Genomic DNA, 7,277 nt, shown 5'->3' on the forward strand with positions numbered 1-7,277 from the left:
CCAATTCAGACATTGCACCTTCCTCAAACGGAAGACAAAACTACACTGACAAATTTTCTAATTGTGTCTTCAGTCATGAGAACAAGCACAGCCGGTCAGAATGATGCTGTTCCATTAGGGTTACATAACACCCCAGATCTGCACATTGGTCCTGTGGCTAAACCTCCCTTTTTGGCCCTGACAATGATGGCTAAAAACTGGCTGCAGTTACCCACCATCTGATGATAGGAGTTTAGTTATTTAGATTATTTAAAGACAGGAAGATATCACATCTGTAGTGTTTGCCCTAGAATAGGCATAACACAAGAGAACCAGCTTGCTGTAGTAGTTGTGCATGGTGTGTCTCAACCTTGGCAACTTGAAGAGGTATGGACTTCAACTCCCAGAATTCCCCAGCCAGGAAAGTCCACACATCTTCAAGCTGCCAGTGTTAAGGCATCAGGCTAGAAACCGGGAGGCCGTGAGTTCTAGTCCCAGCTTAGGCACAAAGCCAGCTGGGAGGCCTTGGGCCAGTCCCTCTCTCTCAGCCCTAGGGAGCAGGCAATGGCAAACCATTCCTGAAAAACCTTGCCAAGAAAACTGCAGGGAGGTGTCCAGGCAGCCTCTGAGAATCAGACACGACTGAACAGATTAAAAAAAGGCATAACGCAACCCCAAAAACAGAAAAAAAACCCAAAACGATTCTTCTCCAAAGGGTGGGCCTTGCCTATTAATGTCTCCACTCCTGCTGTGGATGTTCTTTAAGTTTTGCCTCTTTGACGTGATTGGGAACTCAACAGGTCTTGACGCGGAAGCCTATAGGAGGTGGTGACCCAGAGCTGTAGTACAAAGAAAAAGTTTTGTGTTTGGACCAGCTCACACATGGGCAGCTTTCCATCTTGGATGGTCCTATGGGATCACAGCTTCCTTGGATGGCTTGGCCACCACCCGTTCTTCACCACCCGTTGATTAGCCAGGGATAGATTAGCTCTGGAGGCAACATGCCCCACCAGAGACAGCTCCAAGATTCAGCTGAGTAAACATGCAGACAGCTAAGCCATATGACCCAGTCTTTAGATCAGCATTTCTCAACCTGGGCAGCTTGAAGATGGGTGGACTCCATCTCCCAGAATTCCCCAGCCAGCAAGGCTGGCTGGGGAATTCTGGGAGTTGGAGTCCACCCATCTTCAAGCTGCCCAGGTTGAGAAACACTGCTTTCGATGAAAGGGGCATATTGCAAGGTAAACATGGCAGGAGTTTTTACCAAGGAAAACGAGGGGCTGTATATCTGAGATACAACTAAGAAGAATTAACTGTACTAGGGAGGAAATGGTTCGATCAAAACAAGGCACGGACCGATCCCAGAAAAGATGTGCCTTCAGAACAACACATTCCTGGGCGTAATAGCCTTATCAAAGTAGGACTTTCCGAAGATGCTTTGACTATCTTCAGAGTAAGAACAACCGCTTGGGTCACTTTATACAAAGATGGCTTTGGTGGGAATGATTCCACACCGCCAAAAGAAATTCCCCTGCATGCATAGAAGGCTATGATGCTGATGGGAAGACCTCAGCCCATTCATCACTGCTGATTTTTTTTTTCACAGAAGAAACCCACCATAGAACTCCTGCTCGATTTGGCCAGGACTGGATTTAGCACGTGATTGTGGACTCTTTGATAAGACCCAAAGACCGTGATGCTGTAAGACAGTAAAACCAAATTGTTGTGGTTTTCATGGGATTTCATTGGATTTTTACTGTGTATTTATTTGAGTTTTTATTGTATATTTATTCTGTGTTGTAAACCGCCCAGAGTCCCTCCGGTCGGAGGAGATGGGCGGTGACAAATTTGATTGATAGATAGATAGATAAATAAATAAATAAATGCTGCTTGGCCGTAATGTGTGCACAAACATGACCTGGAAAACTTTTTTTTTTTTTTTCTTGCTGCCCTCCATCAAAGCTGTGTTCATCTCATCCCCAGCTCAGGAGTGAGACCAACTTAAACTGCCTTTAGCTGTCACCGCGGCATCTTCTCCCATGTAACCTTGGAGGAGAATCTGGAAACAAGGCAGTAAAGGCCAGGGATTGAAAACAGGGACGAGTATCTTGCCAGTATAGCTTTCTGCCAATTCCAGGATGGGTGAAGATTGCTTCAACCCCACGGCATGGAAAGGCCTCTAAATGTGTTAACCGAACCCCTCTCAATTTAGCAGCCTTCAGGAGCATTTGGTAGCTGCTGAGACCCCAGAAAACCACGAAGGAAAGCAGGAATCCATCAAGATGTTCAGGATTGATAACCTTAGCATTCCTGTCTTACCCTGGGTCCTGGTTATGAGTAAAGGCTATTTTACTTTTAAATAGAGCCTGACCCACCTTCTAAATGAGCTTGGATAAATGAGAATCCTTTCAGGGAGATTTAAGGAGTTAATCTGTCCCTTGAGATCTTATTTTACCCAGGCCTGGACACCAATGAGACTAAAATAACTCTCTCTCCGTAAAAGGCCACCCATTCCACAACAGTGGCTGTGCAGCAGAGAGGGTAGAGCGAGAGCCACAATGCCCTTCAAACAGATAACAATAACTCGTTATCAAAACCTTAGAACCTAAGACTAGCCCTGTTTGATCAGGCCAAGGCCCATCCTAGTTCAGGATTGGCTTCTCATGGCAACCTACCAGATGCTTCCAGGGTCTTCTCTGGAAGGCAATGGAGATGTTCCCCTGTCCTGCCACTGTCCCCCTGCAAGTGGTATTTGGTGGCATCTGCTCCCTCCCCCAGAGGTAACGTGGAATCTTCTTCAAGAGTTCTAGCCTTTGATAGATTTGTCCTCCAAATATGTGTCTAACCCCCCTTTAAATAACCTCCCAGGAGAGTGGCGTCAGCACCACGTTAGTAACTTTGCATTAGGGTTCAGAATACATTGATCCCAGGACCATTCCTACATTTCAGGGATGGGGAGGAGAGGGACAAGACACCACACTGAGTATTTAACAGCCAATTATCAAGCGCAAAGTCACTGAGGCTAAGATTCCTCCTGCTGTAGAGCTTTCTCATCTATAAGGAAAATATGTTTTTAAACTGAGCTGCGACCGTTCTGTGCTCTCGGCAACAATACCTTCTTCTAGAATGTTTGTGTCTGTTTTATGAGGTCCATGTCTAGCCCGTAACCACAGTATAGCCAGGCACTCCCTGGATCTGACCCTGCTTAGCTTTCTCAGATCAGCCAAGGTCAACTGAGTGCACCTGCTATGACTTCCAAGCTCAACTCCTCATGACCCTGGGACACATTCATGCAGTTTTCTTGGCCACAGCATGGAAGTGGTTCACCGCTACATTTTTTTCAGGACTTTTTCAAGATCCAGATCTACCTAAGTTCCTTGGGACTCTCCTTCCCAACCAAGCATTAATCTACTACTTAGCTTCCAAGTCCAGGCTGGGTTGGCCAAGTCCTAAAATCTGCTGAGACTTCCCACCAATACCCATTTCCAATCCTGTAGAGAATGCAGTTGGCATCAAAATGACCTGCAAACCGGGCCAATTAACTGGTCACAATGCTTGTCAAGCTGGCTTTCTCTCCCACGGAGAGAAGAATTGTGGAAGAACTTGGCTGACCATGTCTTGGTTGGGAACCTAAGCAGGGACAGACTTGGTGAATATGTGGGTGGGCATGGGAGACCACCAGAGAATCACAGGGCTGTAGATTGGACAGTTAAAGAAAATCCCAGAATGTGACATTCTGGCAAATAATTTCTACAGTTTTGCCATGGAAACTGCATGGGCATGTTTATAAAGTTAGCAGGAGTTAATGACAATAGGGAGGGTAACCTAACCGAGATCATTGTTTCTGGGTCGTTGGGAAATGATTTGACTGCTATTTCCAATTCTTCAGTAACCTCATAACAGCAGGAAATAAACTATTGCTCCAGTTTCCTTGATTTCCTAAGACTTCCAGCAACAACTATGAAATGTCACATTTAATAAAACCATGTCTAATAGCAATTAGGATCCTAGGTCCCCGAAATATTTTCTATGGAAGCCTCCTTCCATTTGGTGTCCTCTGGATATCATGCACTGCAACATTTTACCTGATGGGATCATAAAAGAAGATCTCGGTTGCTCTTAGAAACTTTCTTCGTCTAATAAAAGGAAGTTTAAAAGAAGCCTTCTGGCTTCCTACGGGCATAAGGTGGTTTGACTGTGTATAGTGAGATGCTGTGGGTTAATCAACCACCTATGATTAAAAACCATGATGTAGCACAGTGTGTGAGCCCAAACAGCCAAGGGGTAAGATTAACCCTACAGAAGAAAGAGTACATTTGTAAAGTAGGAGGCTAACACATGAGCAGATGCTCCCTGCAGTGAAGGTCCCTCTTCACCACTGGAACACCGTCACCCACATCCCCTTGGCCAAGTGGGACCAACTTCTCAGAATTACAGGAATGGAAAGAGAGAGAAGACCAGAAAAAGGAAGGCTTGGTTGGTTTGGGCTGATAGAAAGGCACACAGACAAAAACAGACGGAAAAGCATAGGCAGACCAACACACACGTCAAAAGGAGCAGGCCTGGAAAGTTTCACAGAGCCTGGGCCATCTTGGGCCCTGCTTGAAAAAGAACAACCTGCTAGTTCTTGTCACGTCAACATAGGTCGGAATAAGGCAGGGGTTTTGTTTCAACCGAAGCCTTCCAGATGTGGGAGATGTTACCTCCCATAACTGCCAAGCTAGAGGACTTTGCTATCGAAAACGGAAGGGTAACAATTGCAGAGAAGGGATACACACTATTCACTATACAACTTCATTATATCGCCTCGGGGGGTTGAAGAGAGTCGAATATATACAAGCCTTGATTTGGACATAAAACGGATCCCCAGCACCACCGCATCCTTTCTCCGTCTAGCAGGACAGTGCCACCTTTTCTGCATGACGCCTTTCCTGCGGCTTACCCTCCCTCCGTTCTGTTACTGCCGACACTCTTAGTTCCATCAGAAGGCCCTCAAATCCACAGACATTCCCCCTTTTAAAAGGTCACCTTTCTCAATTCCCTCCCCTTCTGGTTCCATCGCCCAGTCCAAGCAAAACACATTTCCCAACAGACACACACACAGATTAAATTTTTCGGAGCAGCAGACTTATGCCGGGTGCATGAAGGCGCAAGAGAAAAGGCCAAATGTTGACCAAGCGCTGGGGCGTGAACAATAAAAAGGCTGCCGCTGCCCTGTTCTTGGCCTCCCCGTTTGTTCAGGCTGTGAAAAAAACTAAAAAAACTATTCTGGTCTCCCCCCTACCCTTTTCCTTGTATAAGCCATAACTGCTAGTTCCCAGGTCCATCATGATCCTTAGTCCAGAGCCAAAGTATCAGGCTTGTTACGCTACACATCTCTTACCGAGCCTCAATGGTTCCAAAAAAACCAAGCAAAAAATCCACTTGATAAAATCCAAGAGAATCGTTCTTAGGAAATCAAATCAGAATAATGGGAAGGGAGGAAGGGAGGAAGGGAGTCCAAGGAAAGGCAAAAGCCAAAAATCAATTCCAGCACTCATCCCCCATTTGGGGAGACTGGCTTGGAGAAAATGGGGGGTTGCTGAGTGTTTCAGGGCTTCTTCCCTCCCCCAGTTCTTCCTTGTGGGGCACAGGATATGGGGCAGTGGTGGCCACTGGATGCAGGTCTTTTTTGGATCCAAGGAGCAGAGTGGAGCAGTGGACGGGTGCTTGCAAGCTTCCAGGCTGGTGTTCGTGGAGGAGGGGAAGCAGAGTGGGTTTTTTTAAACCCATAATCCACGTTCAACAGTCCCTTAATAGCTAATCAGATTAGATCCTCATGGAGGGGGAAGGTAGACTGGACTGACAGGCTGGCAGGAGAGACGCAATAACCCCGCGGCCAGGGTGAGAGACGTGGGCAGTCTAGATGGAGCAAGGAGGTGGAGATGAAGGAACAGGTTGACCCAGCAGGAGATGTTCAACGTTTGCATGGTGGCAGAACCCAAGGGCAAGGGAAGTAGAGCAGCGTGCATGCAAAGCTAAGTATGGGGGGCAAAGGAGGGGTGCAGAAGGGTGAAGAGATGCGATGGGAGGAGGGGAAGCCAGGACAACAGGTTCTGCCGGGCAACTGGGGAGAATGGAGCCGTGGGCTAAGAGGCGACGAATTGGCCAGAGATTTGGAAAGAAAGCCCGTTCGAGAAAGTGCTGCTTGGCTGCTCACGCAGATCCGGACACAGCCAGCAGAGGCGGCTTGCAAGAGAAAGGTGCAAGATGACGCAGAAGAGGTTGAGGCGCGCACGGCAAGTCCAAAATGCTGGGGTTTTTGCATGGCTGCCAGGTAACCAGAGGACATGCGAAGCAACGCAGGGGTGGGATCTGGAGTGGCCCATCTAGCCGGCATTTCAAGATCAGGCAGAGCCTATTCCTTTCACACATAGCCCAGCTTGGCTTGCAGAAGATTAATACTTCTGCAGGAGACTCTTTCTGGAAGACATCCATCCTTGGTTCAGCAGCTTCCTCTATTACCATCGTGCCGGGGGCTCCGAGCTGCATCTTTGGCAGAACCTGGTTTCACAGAAACACCCTGAAAATAGGAAGGTACGATATGGGAGGTGGCATTTGCACCTAAACATCTGCAGATGTGAAAGCACGGGGGTCTCGTCGTCTAAACCCAAGCCTCCCACACGGCACAGTTGGGATGACAAAAGGGAAAACCCTTTTTACTCCAGCCTCCGAGATTCTGTTCCTCTTAACATCCTTGGAGGCTGACGTAGCACAGAAGGGAGCGAAGGAAACAGACAAGGAAAAGCGCACAGCTCAGCAGCGGGCCGCTCAGCCCGAGATGGGTCACCCCCCGGTGATACACCACGTAAGTCCCAGGGAAAGCTCATTTAAATGTCGAGAACATGATTAATTGCAATAAAGTCGACTATCATTTAATGTGCGCTTGCCTAATGGAAATGTGTATTCATCCAACCACACCTTGTTCAAGTTGAGCATGCTTGCTCAAATGTGGTGTCATGCAAAGGGGGGTATCTGAAGGCAGCCTATGCAAGTTGAAGGATACAAAAGCATGCAGGCAAGTTGCTGGAGCACCAAGAATACAGGTTGTCCTGGTTGTTAAGCGAAACACCGGTCACTAAGTGAATCCAGCTTCCCCATTGTCCAGCAAAAAAGGTTGCAAATCGTGATCATGTGACCGCAGGATGCTGCAACTGGTTGTAAAAGCGAGCTGGCTACCAAGTGCCCGAATTGCGATCATGTGACCGTGGGGGTGGTACAACAGTTTGTGAAGGTCGTAAGTGTGAGTACAGGTTGTA

This window comes from Candoia aspera, chromosome 4, assembly GCF_035149785.1.
Source record: "Candoia aspera isolate rCanAsp1 chromosome 4, rCanAsp1.hap2, whole genome shotgun sequence".
In the NCBI taxonomy this organism is placed as follows: Eukaryota; Metazoa; Chordata; class Lepidosauria; order Squamata; family Boidae; genus Candoia; species Candoia aspera.